This window comes from Rattus norvegicus, chromosome 5, assembly GCF_036323735.1.
Source record: "Rattus norvegicus strain BN/NHsdMcwi chromosome 5, GRCr8, whole genome shotgun sequence".
In the NCBI taxonomy this organism is placed as follows: Eukaryota; Metazoa; Chordata; class Mammalia; order Rodentia; family Muridae; genus Rattus; species Rattus norvegicus.
Genome location: NC_086023.1, coordinates 96,716,715 through 96,737,728, shown reverse-complemented (window position 1 = coordinate 96,737,728; position 21,014 = coordinate 96,716,715). Strand labels below are relative to the sequence as shown.

The window sequence follows — 21,014 nt, the reverse complement described above, 5'->3', positions numbered from 1 at the left end:
TAACAGCCAGCCAGAATGTCCTGGCAGTTGTCTATTGAAAGACCCCATCAGCTTTCAGTGCCATTTGGAATCAAAATCAAGTTTCTGAAGGAAGCCATGTAATGTTTGCTGATACATCACTTCATCCTTTGTTGCTACACTTCAGCATGTGAGGACCATACTGCTTTGGAATCTAATGGTCAGGGATGGTTCAATGAATTTAGTGATTTTCACAGGAATCCAAGGCACTGAGGTGAAATCCCCAGGACTACTTTAAAAATTTCTAATTCCAGAGCTGTGGAGGCCAGGACTTGAGTACCGGCCAGGAATTTTAGATTGTTCCAGGAGCTCCATGTTTAGTGAGACCCTTTTGTAAAATAATAAAGTGGAGAGCTATCAGGTAGGTACCAGATCTTTATTTCTGTCTTCTACTGTCACACACATGAGCCCGCACACCTATGTTTTTTGACAAGACTTTTCATGCAGAGATGTAGTATACATGTCTACTGATGCTAAAATGGTCACAACAGACAAAAATACCGTTACCGCCAACATCCACCTAGAACTGAAAATATTATCAGGTTTGTTACAGAAATATGGGTGATGACAGCTACATCAGCAAAGCCCACCCCAGCATGGGTGACAGGTTACAAAACTGGGATCCTGGAGTGCATCACTCAGCCTACGGGCACCTCAACAAGTTGAAACATGTCCCTTCCATGTGGCTCGATCGGTCTAAACCTCTTACAGGCAGCTCCGCTGGTTTCTGCTTCTTCAAGGCAGCTGGTTTGGATCATAGTCTTTTCTGTAGCTTTTCATCTCTAAAGCTACTGTTTGCAGCTCAATTTCCTTTCATCTTAAAGAGACTCTCAGATTCTGATTGTTTACTCATGAAAAAAAGTGGCCTAGTGGATCTAGATAGTTTCAGGACTTCCTAAGCTGTTCACCTTCTGGCTAAAGAAACTTCACCTAAGGATGCAATGTTTCAGTCTCAGAGGAAATTGTTACAGATCAACACACCTACATGTACAAGATAAATTCAAAAACAGCATATAGTCCCACATTCTGGACACACAGAGAACCACATTCTCCAAAGAAGGAAAAGAATAAAATTTGTCTATGCATACTTGTAGAAAGTGTGGCCTAAGGAATTACCTAACTCCGGAATCAGCAAGCACAATCATTCTTCAGAGCTTTTTCATAACCTTACGCTGATTTATTTCTCTTCCTACATCTTCGCTATATTGTATGGATGTAATTTATTTTCTCATTTAATTTCTGCCTCCTCTACTGTAATTAAAACACTGCGGCCTGCTGATTAAATATCTCAAATCTACTCTGTGTAAAGTAACAAGAAGGAAAATAAATCTGAACAGGACGGCCAATATTTGCAGACAGTAATTTGGCCCTTTGGTGTTACAGTAGTGCTAATGTCTTATCTAGTGCTTAATTCCGATTGCATTTTCTTATCATCTCAAGACCAAGGGATGCTGAGTAGACCTAAAAGCTAGGAAAGACTCCTTCAATCTAGTTGTTTTCTGACGTTTGCCCTGAATAGCAAAACAGGAAAGGTGCAATAGAAAATGATGCCACTAGAGGGCACTGTGGGACCTCTGTACGACATGGAGCGTTCTATCACAGGCTTGCAGCAAAGGCTTTCAAAACTCAAACACCAAGAAATATTTTGCTGATGTAGTTAATGGCTTTGCTTCATGTAGGGGAAAAAAGAAGAAAAAACATCCTTCGTGTTGAAATTAAAATAACAGTTGTGAAGATGTTCACAGATATTTCACGGAAAATATACACTAATATCCATTAAAATATGAGACTCAACCTCTGTCATATATTTAAATGTTAATTAAAATCGCTCTGAGGTATAATTTTCACCTATCATATTTAACAGTATGATTAATTGCCAGAAGAAGAACAAATTGATTTAATTCTCACGGGAAAAAAATCTGACTCTATCCATATTAATAATTGCATACATGTATATATGTACATACATATATATTGATCTTTGATGTCTCCACACACACCTACAGGAATTTTTGTACATGTTTACTCCTCAGAAAGGTACACTCATCCAAATTTATAACTTGTTTAATATCAAAATCAATTGCAAGGGAATTAAAAGGTTCCTGCTATATAAGAAAAAAAGAAAGTCCGATATTTTATTTATTGAGAAACGTTTCAAATAACATTTAGGAAAATAAAAGTCTCCATGGACTGAGGTAGGAACCTGTGCCTGTGCCTCTTTGCGTGTATGCATGTGTGTGTGTGTGTGTGTGTGTGTGTGTGTGTGCATGTGTGTGTGTGCGCGTGCGTGTGCATGCCTGTGTGTGTGTGTGTGTGTATGTGTGTGGTACCATTAGAATAGTTGTAAGTAAACACAGATAGTGCGGTGCTATTGGTTGAAAGGAGACAAATGTAAGGTTCCAGGCAAGGGTGGGAGTGACGTTTGTCCCTATATGCCTGTCTGTGTCATTTTTTTTCTTTTTTTTTTTCTGAACTGGGGACCGAACCCAGGGTCTTGTGCTTGCTAGACAAGTGCTCTACCACTGAGCTAAATCCCCAACCCCAGTCTGTGTCACTTAAAATTGTAGATCATGGAAATTCATTATCTAGCCACATAGGAGAATTTGTATTTTTAACAAATACAAAAGAAACCCTTTGTTTAGCCACCAAAAATGCATTTTAAATTCTACTTTCAATTATTTTAGTTCTTCTTAGGATGGCATTACGTGAGTATAAGTGTTCTTTGGAGCTCAGGACAGCTCTGTACTTGTGTGTTGTGCAGAGAGCCCTGAGTTTGGACAACAGCACCACATAAACAGAGAATGGAGGTGTAGACCTGTAAACCAGCATCTGGGAGGTAAAGATGGGATATATCTACTTAGAAACTCGCAGTGATCCTCAGGGTACACACGTGTTGGCCATGGTGTCTGCCTCTCCAAGGATCTATACAGTGTTCTCTGTCGCCTCGAGAACTAATAAAGAATAAACAGCTTTCCTTCAAGCAAAGGATAGCATTGCTCTCCGAAACAGTTGATACAGGTTGATTGGCATCTTGGAAGGCTCTAGAATCACTAGTAGGCAAGCTTCTGGTCATGGGTATGAAGGTTTTTCTGGATTAGTTTGTTCAAGGTGGGAAAAGCGTGGTTGGATACAGAGGGTGAAGCTAGCTGAGCAGGAATATGTGACATTCTCTGCAAGCTGCCGCAGAGTTTGGCCATTAAAACTCCCTAATCATGAAGGCCTTTGAGCTCAAATGGTGAGTCAGAACAGGCTTCCTCAAACTACTTTGACATGTGTATTTCCCAGCAACAAGACAAACAATAATGCAAAAATTAATAATGAAACACAATGGTGCCACACGTGAGTGTGTTGCCCTTGTAAGTCTGAGCTTGTTTCTTGTAGCAATAATCCATGTGTCTACTTAGCCCAGACAGGGAGCCCAGGACAGAACTGTCAGAAACCAGCAAAGCCTAGTTACAGTAGCATAAATAACCCAAAGACTGCATCACCAAAGCCTCTTACCACCACCATCACCACCACCACCACAACCACCACCACCACCACCACCACCACTACCACCACCACCACCGCCGCCTCCGCCACCTTCACCGCCACCGCCACCCACCAAGCAGTGGTGACAGCTCACAAAAGCTGGGAACCTGGAGCACAATGCATGGCCTGCAGGTACCTCAGCAGGATAAAGTGTTCTCTCTAAGTAAGCCAGTTAGTCTGACTAGGAATCTCTGCTGGTCTGAGTCTTCTCAGCAGCTCTGCTTGTCTGGCAATGATGTTAAGCAGCCTCTATTGTTTACTCCAGGAAGGAGGTGTCCTTATAAATTAGGTCAGTTTCATGAACTTCCTCAAGGTGTTTTGTTTGTTCGTTTGTTTGTTTTGTTTTCATTTCTGGCTTACGGAGCCTCCCTACAAGATACTAAGTTTCAATCTCAGAGGATCCTGCTATGCCATAAAGAATAAGAAAAGACTTTGGAACTTTCAGCTAAAAGTACCTTAAAATGCTGTTCGCGGGGCTTATTGGGCCATACAGAACTGTGGACAATGGAGACCTGGCAGAGACTTTATCCCAACCTGGGCTAGGAACCATCTGTGTGACATCCATGCCAAGGTTTAGTGCATCTTGCCCATGTCTTAAGAGTGTGAGTTGGGGTTGGGGATTTAGCTCAGTGGTAGAGCGCTTGCCTAGCAAACGCAAGGCCCTGGGTTCGGTCCCCAGCTCCGAAAAAATAAAGAGTGTGAGTGAGCCTTAATTTAAAGCAAATACATGAATTTTATCGACAGAAAACAGTCCAACATAGCAGTGTTCAGGGTGTGTTATGGTTGCTGCTTGATGCTCTCATCCATATTTGCAGGTGTGGATGCAAAAATGAGAGTGGAAAGATACGAAAATTATGGTTTTGCAAATAACTGTGGGTGAGCAAATATATGCACTTTAGGTTAAGGAGAATGTGGGCATTTACACATCTGTAATTGTTAAATAATTTAGTGCCTATTGAAGAGAATGCTTGCAGTTTGCAAGACACCACCCACCCAACACTCCATCTCGTGAAAGCACAAATTAATGAAAATGAAGAGAGACTAAACTAACATTGTTACTGAACAAGTTATCGCAGAGAAGTTGATGCAACTTAATCCAGGAAACTGAAGTCAGACAGTGAATGGAAGCACTTGGAATCCATGTAAAGGCTGTTGTTAGATGTCATTGGTGTCTATTGAGTAAAGCTATGACAATGATTTCTTAGTTGCAATGGAGAACCAAGATGTTGAGGAAACAGAATGGGGTTGGCCCAGGACATAAGTCAAATGTGCTAGAGGCAGCTCAGCTAGAAGGCTAGTTACGTTCCTTGGAGTCCAGATGATTCTATCATGAATTCCAGATGTGTGATGTGGAGTGACAGAATTTGCTATTTTCCCTGCTGGGTATGGATACTGCTTTGATCCAGTTTTCCTTTGCTCTATCCCATCCATCCATTGTGGATAGGGTATGCTTAGTTTGCACCATTGCATGCTGGAATTATGTAATGTTTTGATTTGTACAATTAAGGAATTTCTTTGAGTCTCAAATGAGCTTTGAACATTTAAACAGTCTTTAGACTATTAAGGACTATGGGGACTTTTGAAGTTGGACTGAACAGATGTTGTACTGTAATGTGGCTGTGGCTCTATGGAGCGCAGAGAAACCTTCCTTCCTTAACTTGTCTTTGCCAGGTATCTTGTCAAAGGAATGAGAAAAGCCACTAGTACATTATTACTTTATTGCTATAAAGTATGAGCTTTCTAGGAATGTGTATTAGATATGACAGGAGATGAATCATTCTTAGCAGAAGGAAAACTCAACTCGTGGAAATGCAGGTTTGAAAATGTGTGGCTTATTGGAGACATAGAGTTTACATTAAATTATAAAGCTTTCTGTATCTGCTGCGTTGAGGGAGCAACCCTGCCATTAGTACTAATATAGTGAACTGTTAATAGTATGTGCTTTAAGGTGCTCTGATGTTTAACCTAAGAAAGGTATGAAGCATGTGCTATCAAGCACACAGGTGATAATTAGGAGAACTGTAATATTTCAGTGGTTTGTTAGGTTAAATTTTTATGTCAGAAAAGAAATATAGATTTGGTTTTGATATCTTTTTTTCTCCAGTGTGCATAAAAATGGCTGCTGGCTCTGTTTTATTTCACCTTGTATATTTCTGGTGTTCTTGCTTAACCCAGAAACTCGTGCATCTGAACCTCGTCAGCAACCTCTAAACCTCCTTGGCACTTGGGCGTTCCGTGTGTTTGTCTTATGGAAAATTTGATGCAAGAGTGAAGATCATGTTATATGCTCAGACTCCCATTTGCACTCTTAGCATGTGCTACTCGTGACCCTATATGAAAGACCATTGTTTGACTACAGAAGGTCCTTATAGACACCATCCATTGTTCTGATATTCTGGAATAGTAGTAACTCCTCCCCTGCTACTGCATGGGGCCTGGGCAAGGGAAGGCTAACACACTGCAGGGTCAATTTCCTGCATACAGTCATGTTTGTTTAAGTAGGTTATTTAATAGTTTTCCTTAAATTATCCTAAATTGGAGGTCTCTTCTGCCTTTAGATAGCACTATATCCCTGTGTCAAAGTTACTGTTATTGTCTAAGTGAGAACTAATGAACTTATACCATTGTAGGAACACAAGAACAGGAAAAGCCCAAGGAATAAGAAAAGGCTCCAGAATAATAAATTCTCCGAATTATAAAAGAGAGTTAGAAGAGTAGAACAGCAATAAATTTTGAAGTGAGGTTTCATAATTTAAGTGGCTCTTTCCTGAAGATATCACATTCACCAAAAATAAATAAACAAAATAATTACTGAGTGATATCAGGTGAAATGAAATAAGCAAGCCCTAGGTGGGTGCAGTAAGGCAGTGTTTCGGGTAGGTCTAGGTGTTGAGATATATGGAGTATGGCAGTGCGGTTTTTTTATACAAAAGGTAATAGAAGATAACTAATTAGTGCCAGGTAGGTCAGCAAGTGATAAAGGGCTTGAAGGTAAGTGGATCATGCAAGAGTGTATTTTAGCATGTACGAAGATAAAGAGTATCAAGAATATCAGCAAGTAGCACAAAGCCTCTAAGACTCAATCAGGAAGGGGGAGGAGAGAGAGAGAGAGAGAGAGAGAGAGAGAGAGAGAGAGAGAGAGAGAGAGAATGAGAGAGACAGAGGGAGAGAGGGGGAAGAGGGAGAGAGGAAGGGAGGGGGGTAGGGACTACTGTGGACAATCACTTGCACTACTTCCTTCTCTGGGGTGAGTTCAGTGTTCCTCACTATGAAGACCTGAGTGCACCTGAATGCAATGTAGGTCCAGTGGGTTTCATAGTGCTGAGAGGAAGATAGATCATACCTGACACATCTCCCTCCCACAGGAAGCTCAGCTTAAAGGTTTGTCTAAGCCAGTATGTTTCTGGTGTGTTCTTAACAAGTTTCATAGCTGTGGCACCCTGCCACATTCAATGAGGTTGTTGTCTCCTCAGTATCTCTCATGATAAAGTACATGAGGAAGTACAAACAATGCTGTAGGGATTGCATTAAGCTAGCTTAAGTACTATTAATATTCCTTTCCATTAAAATTGTTAATATTTTTTCATTAATTTATTTACTTATTCATTTTACATCTAGATTGTAGCCTGCCCTCCCAGGCTCACCCTTGAAAATCTACTTACTACCCCCTCTCCTTCTCCCCAGAAAAGAGGAAAGTTTCTTGAGCTCCACCCTGCCTTGGGATATCCAGTCCCATCAGGCCTAGTACATCCTCTCCCACTGAAGCCCAAACTGGCAGTCCAGCTAGGGGAAGGGGATCCAAAGGTAGACTCAGAGACAGACTTCGCTTCTATTGCATTCTTAGTAGAAAACCAGTCTGCACATCCCATCCAAAGGTTCAGGGGTTCCAGGTCTAACCTATGTAGGCCTCTTGGCTGGTAACCCAGTCCTGTTGAGCCTGCATGAGACAGATTAGTTGATTCGGTACATCTTCTTGTGGCGTCCTTGACCTCTCTGGCTTGCTCAATTCTGTCCACTACTCTTCCACAAGACTTGCTGAGCACTACATGATGCTTGACTGTGGTCTCTTTATCTGTTTCCATCTGCTGCTAAATGAAGCCTCTCAGGAGACAGCGATGCTAAGTTTCTGTCTTGGAGCATAGCAGAGTATCATTAATAAGGTCAGGGATTGATTGGCTCTCTCCTGTGGGATTTGTCTCAAGTTGGTTGGCCATAACTAAACCTGCGCATCTTATGAGCAGCGCAAATTTTGGATTGAGTCTTGTGTTTGGGTTGATGTTCCACTCCCTCCATTCAAAGCCCTGCCTGGATGCAGGAGGTGGCCACTTCAGTCTCCGTATCCCCTTTATGGAGACTCAAAATCCTTCATATACCCTTAGCTGATAGGAATCTCAGCTAGGGTCACTCTACCAATGCCCCAGAGATTCACCAGTCCCAGGTCTTCTGGTAGTCTTAGAGATGACTGGGATTGGATTCCATTGTCACTCTCAGCCCTTTCCCACTCTTGCACTCCCCCCATCTTATCCCCATCTCTATCCCCTGTTCACCTCCTCTTCCACCCATTCTCTTTGTCCATCTACCTCCTATGACAATCTGTTTTCTCCTTCTAAATGAGATTCCTGCATCCTCCCTTATATCTCCTGATTACTTAGTTTCTTTGGGTCTGTGGATTGTAGTATGGTTAGCCTGTCCTGTATGGCTAAAGCCCACTTATAAATGATTACATATCATGCAAGTGCTTTTGGGTCTGGGTTATCTCACTCAGCTTGGTAGTTTTTGGTTCTACCCATTTGCCTGAAAATATCATGATGTCCTTGTTGTTAATAACTGGATAACATTCCAACATGTAGATGTACCACATTTTCTCTATCCATTCTTCTGTTGAGGGACATCTAGGTTTTTTTCCAGTGCAGACACTAAGTTTAGCAGTTAAGTGCGATCTCATGAAACTGAAGTCTTTTCAGGGTTAAGGACACCATCAATAGGACAAAACCTGCATCCTACAGATTAAGAAAAGATCATGGCCAACCATCTATCTGACAGAGGACTCTACCCAAAATGTATAAATAACTCTAGAAATTAGACACCACCAAACCAAATAACCCAATTAAAAATTTGTGGTACAGAGCTAAACAGAGAATTCTCAACAGAGGGATCTGGAATGGGTGAGAAGCACTTAAACAAATGTACAACATCCTTAGTCATCAGAAAAATGTAAATTAAATGACTCTGAGATTTCATCTTACAACAATCAGAATGGCTATGATCAAAAACTGAAGTGACATCACATGCTGGCAAGATGTGGATCAAGGGAAACACTTCCATTTCTAGTTGGATTGCAAACTTGTACAACCTCTTTGGAAGTCAGTTTGATGGTTTCTCAGAAACTTGGTTCTATTGCAAGACCCAGCTATACCACTCCTGTACAGAGATATTTCTAAAAGATGCCCCACTACATCACAATGACACTTGCTCAACTATTTTCATAGCAGCTTTATTCATAAATAATATTTTTAGGGGAACAACGTTTTAGAAGAAGGGAATGGGGATGGGATAGGGGGCTTATGTCCAGGAAACTGGGAAAGGGAATAACATCTGAAATGTAAATAAAAAATATCTAATAAAAATGTTTTTAAATTTTTCTTTTCTTTGGGTTTAAATAAATTTGGATTTATAGTCTTTAAATACAATGCATATAAAATGACTATTTAAATAAGCATATAAATTACTTAAACCAATTGGATATAAATGATTGCACTGAAATAATAAGCTTTTACAATACTGCTTTATAGAAGATAAACTATAAATTGTCCCTTGACTGACAAAGGTGCAGAGTTAATCACTGAGGTATAAATTAGAGAGGTCAAGATGTTACTGTTCCCTTTGTGTTGAATATTCGGATAACTGAACATCTCGTTTGACAGAGAATATAATAAACTGTGGATTTTATTAAGTTTGAAAGGAAACTGGAAGCTGACTGATAATGTATTCTGTTCCAGCTTGATATAAAAGGCAAGCAGTTCTTGGCCTGTGAAACCCCAGTGGCAGTGCCTGGCTGTCAGTATGCTGGCCCCAATGTTGATGGACGTGATGGGCTTTGGCTCCAGGTGAGTTGAGTGTGTCCAACATGGCCACTCCTTCATCATGCATTGTTGCTACTCTGCCATCTTTACCCTACAGAGCTCATACTGATGCTTCACAAGTACTTTTCAAATACCAAAATATTTTGCTTGTTTAAAAAGAATTATACTTTTGAAATTCCATAATGTCTCTAAAATCAATACAGGCTTCCCCATCAAAATTGTAAATAGCAGAATTTATTGCAATGCATGGACTTAACTTTAAATCAAGAGTCAAAATACCAGAGCAAAGGTTGTGATTACATACCTTCAGAGGTTGAGAACAGGAGGGGCAATTTCCAAAACTCTTTCTTAGTATCAGACGAGCCGTTTTAAACACAGAGGCCAGAAAGGTGACTTACTCCAGAGACAACAAATTTTATAATTCACAGAATAAACAATTCACACTGGCAAATCGCTCCATGACTCAATAGGATCCCTTATTTCTGATTTTCCAATTAGAAAAATTTCAATCTCTCACACATTTAACCATGATTTCCTTTACCAAACTGTCTGGCTACAGAAAAGCATCAGCATGAAACTGCCATGAGCTACAGTCATAGACTATTGAGAAAGAAAAGATTGCTATCAACAACTTAATTACAAGCATTTTTATACTTTGCCAAACCTGCATAGCGGTCTTCATTTTTTTTTATGTGTATTTCCCTTGGATTCTCTGCTTTAAACAGGTTCAAGGATGAAGAACAAAAAGAATTAAAACAATCAAGTGTTCTAGGGACAGGGCTATGAAAAGATACAAAGTACACAATAAGCATTTAGTCTGCTTAATCAAGTGTCTTAATGGCTCTGGCTTTTGACACAGCAATTCTATATGTAGTGATTTAATGTAATGCAATAATTAGGAATGTCTAAAAAGATTTAAACAATAGAATGTTTCCTATGGTCTATTTTAATGGCATTGAAAATTATAAACACCTCAAGTATGCTCATATAGAACTTATAAGAGGGTATTTTTTCAACAGTGAAAATCTATATTACTATTAAAATTGGTTTCAGAACATGATGCTTCTATAAAATTAAGAAGCAGTCATATTTATAAATGAGAAAGATGAGGATTTTATATTATTTCTGTGTATAAAAATAAATCAGAGTTGCAAAGGAGTCTGTATGATAAAATCTTCCTAAGATTTTAATGCCATATATATTATATATTATATATAATATACATCATATATAATCCATATGAATATATTAAGTTTCTGTTTTCTTGTCTATACTTTTTGAATAATCAAAAGACTTCTTTATTTGGAAAACTTAGTCTGAAGCTTTTCATAAGAAAGAAAAGTGGGATTATAGGAAGGAAATGTGATGGGAAGAGTAAATTTATTTTCCAGAGACACTAAAAGGTTTACAAATATTACAGTAAAATGGCTTATTATGTATGAAATCAAGGTACAGTCACAGGTTATTTTGTAATAAGAGAAATCCTTTTCTTAAGTGCTGTCAAGAGTTGCTCTCTAGTTACTATATAAATTCTACAGGTAAACACCAGAATGTGGATAATATCTACATGATGCTTAAATACTTTTATATTTTTCTGGGGACTTATAGAATAAGTGATACATGATACATAAGTGTGAATATTAATAGGTGTTTTAGGTTTATATATGGTATTTCAATTTATGTCTTAAATAATATTCTTTACTGCATAGGTTAAACATATTAACAATTTCACACAAGGTATTAAAACATTTTCAGCTTACATACATTAATAATAAACTCATAATCATCAATAATGCGTAGGTGTAGCCCAAATTTGAATTTGCTACTTCCCCTTTTCTGAGTGTTCCATCGCTTTGCGTCTATTGAATGAGTCTGAATCCTGGTCTGTCTTGGATCTCTTTGGAGTCTATTCCTGTATGTCTGTACCTGTGCCTGGTGTGCCTTTTGAGTGTATCTGTCTCTAACAAAAGACTTTACTCTGTATTTATTGAATAGCCAAAAAGGTATCACATGGCAAAGAAACAAGAATTACTTTACATAAATCTTTAACAGAGGTTTACAAGGGATTGAGTCAATGACTCTGAATGAGCGAGATAACACAGTACTCAATCATCCCTGTTTATCAAACAATTATCTCTACATTGCAGTGACCATTTGTGTTAGAAGTTCATTTTGTAAGATTTCTTTTATCCTATATTTGTTATTTTCAGCATATTATTATCAAAACACACATTCATTATTATTGGGACAAGAGCATGGAAGAGAACATAATTTAAAGTTATAGCTATGCTTTAAAAATCTTAGGTTTTAAGAGTTGATTATGGGAAATCCAGTGTTTTTAAGGCTGATTTTTACATTGCCTCTTAAAGGCAGGTTAAACAAACAGGCTGAGTACAAACTAGGATAGAAATCCTAACAGCAACAAACCAGACCCCCACCCCAAGAGTTCCCAGGGACTAAACCACCTTCCAAAGAGTACACATGGAGGGACCCATGGCTCCAGCTGCATATGTAGCATAGGACAGCATTGTCAGACAACAATGGGGAGAGGCCCTTGGTCCTGTGAAGGCTCGATTTCCCAGTGTAGGGGAATGCCAGGGCAAGGAGGTAGGAGTGGGGGGGCACCCTCATAGCAGCAGGGGGAGGGAGGATGAGATAGGGAACTTTTGGAGGGGAAAACAGGAATGGGGATAACATTTAAAATGCAAATAAATTAAATATCCCATTTTAAAAAAGATATGTTACCTTAAGATATATTGTTATGTGTCTATGAGGTCCAGCAAAAGTTCCAGTCTCTTAGCACATGATATATTTTCATAATATTGCATCACCATATTTCAACATCCATTTATATGGCTGTGTGATAATATATATATATATATATATATATATATAACAGATATTACTGGATAATGATAACCAAGAAAATTACCATTGTATAAATATCATAGGATTGAGTATGTTGCTTATTAAATCCATGAAATTTAATTATGTTTTGTTGGTATGATTTTATGTGATACTCTTTATTTCATTTTGAGGTATATAAATTACCTATATCATCATAGTGGCAATACTTAAAACACTGGTACTTGGCTCTCCCAGATACCTATGTTACTGTTGATGAGGTCTTCAACTTTAGAAGTTTCCATCAAATTTCTGTCCCCCATAAAAATTTACCTGTATTATCCTAAATTGAAGGAATACAAATGATATCTAGGCTAAAATTTAAGACCAGCTCACACCCTTTCCACTGCCTGTCTCTGAAGAGATACAAATAGTCTGTGTTCACACATTTATTTCTACTTAAACTTTTCAGAAAATGTCTGCAATGTCAAAAAAATGACACTCTCTCCTTTCCTATCTTTCCTCCATCTCCTCCTCCTCCCTCCATCCCTTCCACAAAGAGATACAGTTAGACTGCACTGCTTGCACAGTTCACACCTTTTCATTCAAATTTAATCATAAGTAAAGTTAATGCTCATCAGACTGTCTTTGGCAACAGCACAGTTCTGCTGTTTTTGGCATCAGGTATGGACAAACACAAAGAAGAGTGTGAAGGATGATCTGCCCAGATGGGGCATACCATCTTGTCCTCAATACACAGAGAGCTAAATTCATGAGCAAGTATATGGATAGTTTTGTTCCTTTTTATATCATTAATAAATCATTTACCATAAGGATTTATTATGTGCTTGTCTATAAATCTCCCCAACATATGCATGGTAAATATAAAAACCTACAATTCATAGTGGACGCTAGAACAGCAGAACAAAAAAATGCAATATATGGAAATTATGGAATGCAGATATTGTAGCCGTGACTTGACCTCAAGTACTTTGTTCTACCATGTATAAGGCTCAAAGCTGGTCTTGATAGTCCCATCAGGCCTCTGACCCTTAACTTACTCATAAGCTCTACATCATCTTCCTACCTGACTCAACTAATATTTGTTAAAAACAAAATGAAATTTATTAAAAATTTAAGTATTGTGCATTTAGGCAAAGATATGTAGTATCATTCAAATAGAATATGCAAAGAATAAAGTTTAGAGGAGACAAATGGCTTGCAGAAATTCATAGCTGTAAAACTAAAAAGTAATGTAGATGTGTGTCCCTGGTTGAACTTGAAAGAGAGAATCTACTAAATCAATTTCAGTATTGTTTTAAAGATTTGTTTTTGATGCATGAATGTGTGTGTGTGTGTGTGTGTGTGTGTGTGTGTGTGTGTGTGTGTGTGTGTGTGTAAAGGCATCAGATTCCTTTGGAGCTACAATTACAGGTAATTATGAGCCAGTTGATGTGGGTGCTGAACTTGGGTCCTCTGGAAAAACAGAAATTCTCTGAAACTGAGTCATCTCCTTAGCACAAGACTACTGAATTAGAGACTAAATTATTTTCTCATTATATCATTTTATGTGAAATATGATTTACTATCACTAAGCAAAATAAAATCAGTGGCAAGTACTTTTAATCCCAGCACTGAAAAGGCAGAATTTGATCTGATTCTGGTCTACATAGCAAGTTCCAATCAAATTGGTCTACATAATGAGAACTTTTCTCAAAAATTATAATAAATGTTAGTTATTAATATTGATTCAAATTATGTTAGGAGGCGCAGACTTCATTGAGTTTTGCTTCGTTCTTTTTGTCTTTGTCTTTATCTCTTTGTCGTTATTTCTGTCTCTGTCTCCCCTCTTCACAATAGCATTCTACATCTTAGTTTTCTTTCCTGATGGTATAAAGCCTTTTCAGAAAAATGTTTGTGTAGAAAGTTTTCTCCCTTTCACTGCCCACTAATTCAGACAGGTTCAGTGGTTCCTCCTCTTAGAAAAGGGAATTCATCACTAGAGAAAACCCAAGTATAATGACACAAAGCTGTTCATTTTCATGACATCCACTCAGAAAACACATGTAACATGAAAATAAAGACACAGAATGTTAAGACAGAATTGACTCGTTGAATGAGAAGTTAATTCCAGCCACATTCTAATGAGTTCATGATCTCAAATTTCAGAAGCAATACACATTTAACTGGGAAAGCTATTCATTGTCACCAACAACTGTAGTAATGCTAAATGTTAGCATTGAAATTAAATTGTTGTGTATTCAGTTTTATCCCAAGATGCCTTATTGGCTTCTATGTACCCTCCTCGATAATCCATGTGCTTATGCATTTGACATAACCCTTACAACATGTACAGTAGGAATGATTTTATACAGCAGTGAGAATATCTGATATTTTACAATGATTGAGTATATTATATTTCTCATTGCATCTATGGAGGACACAGTTGGGTTTAATGTCAAAGAATGAACAAAACCAACTTCTAAGCCATACAATGTAAGCTAAAATGAGGAATCTTTCTCTTACAACATCAAAACATCTTATTATTCTACAACAAGTAATGCCAGGGTCATAAACCAGAAACCTTTATAAGTGGTAAAATTCAGCTCAGTATTTTATAGGAAGCCTTGTTTTCTATTTATAGTAAACAAATAAAAATTCAAATTTATGATTACATAATACTGAATAAGGTATAGATTAACATGCAAAGGTTATATAACATGAATATTCAGAAACTTGCTTTATCTTTCTGAACATAAGCCAGAACTTTGATTTCACAAAGCACATTTACCAACTATTTTATCAAATGACCTAATGTTTTCCCACTATTAATTCAACAACTATTCAAATAATTCAATAGTTTACACACAAAGAGATGGAGTAGAGAGGGGAGAGAGAAAGAGGAGACAAAGAATTAAAAATGGAATTGTCCTGTAGCAGGGCAACAGTGACCTTATTAGGCTGTGAAGGCTTACAAATATTAATCCCACAGTCAGTAATGGATTGAGGTTTTTGGAGTGGTTGACCCATAAATTTCAATAGACCCCCAACTGTTATAGGCAATTGCTGTAGATCTTGGATATCCTCTAGACCTTGATGGTATGAGTCTGTTATGTAAGTCAACATGTACTAGATGCATAGAACATAGAAAAATCAAGCTAATAGTGACACAGAAGCTTTCTACCTCTTGACTACCTTTCATAGCAATAGAAGGTGCTATGCACAGTACTAGAAGAGAGTACACAGTGATCAAACCTGTACACTACAGTAATGAGTGACTCGCAAGAAATGCCCCTATTGCATAATAGCATGAACACATGAGAAGTAACCATCCACCTTATGATTGGCTTAAAGTTACACTCCAGAAAAGAAAGGCATTACCAGGAAAAATCTGGGGTTATGCACCAGTAACTGGACAGGTTATAGGTCATAGAAGAAAACTCATTACTATTCAAACTGACATTGGTTTAATCAGTGTTCTATTGCTGTACAGACCACATGAAGCTCAAAAGAAGGAAGAGCAAAATGTGGATGCTTCAGGCCTTCTTAAAAGGGGGAACAAAATACTCACAGGATATAGAGGGTATGAGGGACTTGGGAGGAAGAAAGGAGGGGGAGGGCAAAAAAGGGGCGGGATCAGGTATAAGAGGAGACAGGGATGATATACAGAGGGTCAGGAATTTGAAAGGAGGTGTGTAGCAATGGAGGATAGGGAACTAGGGGTAGCCACAAGCAAGTCCCATATACCAGGGAAGCAAGAGGCTCCCAGAACACAAGAAGGATGAGATTGGCTGAACCATCAAGCAAAGGAGATGGAGAAAGAAAGGGACGTCATTACCACAGCAACTCTTTTAAAGGAAAACATTTAACTGGGCCTTGCTTACAGTTCAGAGGTTTAGGTCACTGTCATCATGATGAGAAACAGCATGCAGACCTACATGGTCCTGGAGAGTAGCTGGGAGTTTGACACCCAAATCCACAGGCAGTAGGCAGCGAGATGCTCGTCCTGGCTTGAGCATTTCAAACCCTAGAACCACCCCCAATGACTACTTACCCCTTACAAGGACATGTTTACTCCTACAGCCATAACTCTTAAGCCCTGTCAAGTAAAGCCATCCTTTAATGACAAAGTATTCATATACGAGTCAATAGGGGGTCATTCTCCTTCAAACTGTCACCCACTTTAATTAACAAATCTCTCAGCCTTCTCTGAGAAGCATCTATTTCCAATGATTGTGATCAACACAGAGACACACTTGGAACAGATGCAAAGAAGGACCTTCAGAATCCTCACTCATAAGTGGGGTACACACCTTTCTTCTGAGGTTCAGCAATTATTGTAGGTAGAAGAGAAACAAGAAAGTCTAAGTACCAGAAATGATGGGTTACTAGAATGAATATATTTGCTGGACTCTGCAGGGAAGGTGAACATGTGAACTCATATTGATGGTAAAAATATCCACAAGCATGGGTGAGCTCAAGTCAGAGCAAGTATCAGCAATTATATGAAACTCTGTCATGAAAATCACCCCTAGTTATAGGAGCTATGTATTGGCTATTGATAACTGGTGGGAGGAGACACAGTTTTAAGAGAGTAGTACTTACCAAATTAACCATACTCTAAATAGCCAATAACCATGCTCCAAACATCTAAGAACATTTGGGCAAATCAAATTGGCCTTGATGAGAAAACAAATTTAAAGCAGGCAAGAAAGAGGGTGCATATCTTAGAAGAGTCAGTGTGGAGGTTGAATATGATCCAAAGATTATAAAACTCTCAAAGGACTAATAATAATTGTGTTCACAATAAAAGCAGGGAATGATACCCCGAGCTCTGCTGATGGTATTGGATAGGTTCATGCTCAAGAATTACAGGTCACCATGGGCTACATGGTAGGTCCTCTTCCCAAAAACAATAACAATGATGCCTTTCAGAAGTGTTCCGACAGTTTTCAACTACCACTTCGATGAATTAATTTTGGCTTGACAGTTAACATATTTCTTTATTGACAATCCATTTTAGAAGTAGATTGAAACAAAACTAAGAAGTTGGGGCATGATGTTCAGTTTTAAATTGCCTTCTTATAGACATGAATTTTGTATAACAAACAATGACAAAAACAATAAAAATGATGGCATTCAATGCATTTGTTTGAAGACAGAAACATTAGAAGCAGGAAATTAATGATGAGTTGCAATAATCTCAGTTTAGAAACAGAAACAACAAAAAAAGAGAGAATTTATTTTAAAGGATATGGTCAGTATTATAATCTGCTGGGAATTGGAAATTTTGTAACTGAAAAAATATTTATTTTGATTTTTTTCTGCTCAATGCTGCAAAAGTAAAGAATTATTCTAGAATTTTTGCTATAAAGTGATTGATATTAGGATTATCATAAAAGGTAAACCTATCTTCTTCAAGAATTGTTTCAGTAATATAGGACTATCTTCACTGCCATCTAGTATAATATTAGACTTCAAATATCAGACTCTCAGCAGGTGATGCCTGGTATCTTGCTGCTGAATTAGAGCTCAGAACACAACTGGCTACCCAGTCAATATAGGCAGGTTTCTTCTCACACAGAGATGTAAATTTCTGCTCAATAAGAGGGGGCATTTATCTCACATTGTAACGAATACAATAGTTTTATACTTTTAGATAGCAATCAGGCAGTGACTGAATGATGATCAATAATATAAACCTTTGTGATTAAATTGTAGGATGTGTGTTAAATCATTTTACCTTCCACAATGGTTACCTAACACCATCCATATCAAAAGTCATGTATATGTGCAGTCTGTAGTAGGAATCACAAATACGAGCTTCAAAGGTAAAAAGGTATTGCTCCTCAATATCCTACTGTCAGTTATATTGAGATTAAAGTAAACATTTGATCTTTTGAAATTTCATGAATACTCTCACTAACAGAAAGAAAAATGGACATCTCGTCCATTGGGGAAGGCTGAAAGCTAAGGCATAATGTGTTTTACTTAAAACATACCTTTAACCTGGAAAGCAATCTGCTTTGAAAAAATATAAAGGTAATCTCCATATTCTTGTCTGCAGACCCTATGTTAACTTTCTAATTTCTGCCAAGGAATGAACCTTAATTTTCTTTAAACAGGTCCCTTGTACACCATAAAGGAAAAACAGGGCATCATCTAGGCTCTCTTTCGGTAGGAGACAGTTTTTCTCTCTTTATTAGGAAACAGTTTGGCTCAAAAAGATGAGGTGCATGTAAACAATGACTTAATACTTCCTTTAAAATATTCCTGCACAAGGAACTTAGAGGAAGAAAAGTCTCTATAATTGCGAGTATACTTTACTAAAAATAATGTAAGTACTTTTTGTAGAATTAAAAACTATTGTAACATTAAATTTCTATGTTTATGAATAAATTTTATATATAATAATAAAATGGTCTCAAGATGCTTATAATAACAGCAACAGAAAAAGCTTGCTCCAAGACTTTGTGTGGTACAATCTTGCCATGATGTGAGACCAACATTCAATTGCTCGACATTTAGGGTAACTGCTTTATTTTAAATGAAATATGCTGATGTTGATTATCTTAGTTTATCATTGTTCAATATTAGTATTAGCTTCCTCTTGTGGTGTTTCTTCTTTCCCAGATTTAATATGCTAAATCCAATTGTTTGGGTAAAACTAACATTCAGTGTTCAAATTACTAAGACTGTGTAAATATTTTGTGTGCATTATTTGGGCTTAAGACTTAAATTTTGTTAAAATTCATAAAATTAACAACCGTTATTCCTAATTGTAAATGCAAGTACTCTTTACTGACGGCATTTGTAAACTTAACTTTTGAGAACTTTAACCTTCTGCTTTAATTCTGACTTGCTCATGCTCCTTGCTTCTGCACAGGTTTCCTGGGTAGCTGATCTCTGGTAGCATACTTTTCTCATACTTTTTTCATACTTCATTCAATGTTTTGGCTTTGCCCAACCTCTTTTTCAAGATCCCTGAGAGACAGAAAACGTTAGAATGAACACATATATATTACCATAATGGTCTTCAATGCAGGTTGCCAATAATTTTCTCCCATGGTGAAGAAAGTTTTCATCTGAAGCCAGCCAAATATCCTTCTCATTTGTAAATGATCTCTATTTCCCCTTTATGTTGTCAAAGGCAGCATTTAAAATTTTTGAACATTCTTGATAATATGCCTCCATCTTGAATTGTACTAAGGTGCTTTGGGAGTATGATGTATTTTCTCCGCATGATGAGAAAACTTCTCTGTGTCTTCTCCAGTTGTACCTCACAACAATTGTCACAGACTGTCACGATTACTGTTAGTTAGCTGAAACCAGTAGATTGCTCTTTGGGTTGGATAATTTTGATGGGCAACTCAGTTCCATTCAAACACACCTAGATTGATATAGTGTATCTATGTTGAAGGGGGAGGTTTTCCTGGGAGAAATAGCTAAGAAGGAAACCTCTGGATGACACCGTCTTGAGTGGGAAAGGGAGACTGAGTGGCAGCGTGCTGTGTTCCTGCTGCTCAGCACTGAGCAGCTCTGCTGTCTACACATTTCTGCCGTGAATGCCTAGGCTCACACAAGCCTGGAAATCCGAAAGTCAGAACCAAAATAAATTCTCCATCCCTTGTCTTCCAAGTGGGTCCTCATCCACTATTCTATTATGATGTATTTGATTTTCAGTAGTTTAAATTGTCCTTCTTTTGCTTTGTTTTAACTCACATACAAGTGAAAACTCTTAAATATTGGTCATAGTTTCTTTTTCTTTTTGCATCTTTAATTGCCCCTCTTTAATCACACTGATTTGCCACTGTTATGGCCACTTACAGTTACTTACATTAAAACTTCACCCAGATAACAGATATATTACCTTACACACTTGTATTTTAGAAGGCTTTGCAGATAGAGTAGTACACTTGGCTGTCAATGATCTCAGAATCAAGTAAGAGATAGATATACAGGCCCCATGGCTGTGAAAGTCAACCTTGTGCTTTGCTTATATCAGGTTTCTCAGGTAGACTTTCCATACAGAATAGATCTCATAGGCTTCAGTGAAGGAAGAGGACTGAAGCATAGAATATGCTCCATGATGCAGGGAAGGAGAACAGCCACATTATAATGGCATAATCTTCCCTTTCCATATTTTATAGATGTCTTTCTAGCATATGGTTCTGTCCTATCCGGGTCCACTCACCGTGTCTGTGTAGAACCTGTTACCTGAGCAGTGTGCCAAGTCAGGTTAATCAGGCCTGTTTTTTGAATCTGCTTCTTGACCTCATTCATTTATAGACATATTATATATGAGCAGAATGATGCCTCCAAGATCACAGAGGCTATATGAACTAGAGTCCTGGTCCTACCTTGTATTGAATTTGTGAGTATCAGCCAAGTCCCTACAGTTTTTATACCTCTATCTCCCTGTGCATACAATAGAGACTGTGTTAAGAGCTCTCTAGCTTCTGAGTTAGGACAGTGCTCAAAAGTGTCAACTGCTGTTAACTCCACTTTGGCCAAAACTGTTTACCCTGTACTAAAGTC

The 21,014-nt window shown here is 37.9% G+C and overlaps 1 protein-coding gene across 44 annotated transcripts in view; it reads left to right on the top strand.

The window, feature by feature from the left end:
- The window catches only part of Ptprd (protein tyrosine phosphatase, receptor type, D), a 2,322,278-nt gene that overhangs the window by 677,770 nt on the left and 1,623,494 nt on the right, over positions 1 to 21,014 (top strand). For all 44 annotated transcript variants that reach the window (XM_063288539.1, XM_063288540.1, XM_039111462.2 and 41 more), the window contains one exon: positions 9,549 to 9,656. The gene's annotated coding sequence lies outside the window, so the exon portion shown is untranslated. The remainder of the gene's footprint in view (positions 1 to 9,548; positions 9,657 to 21,014) is intronic.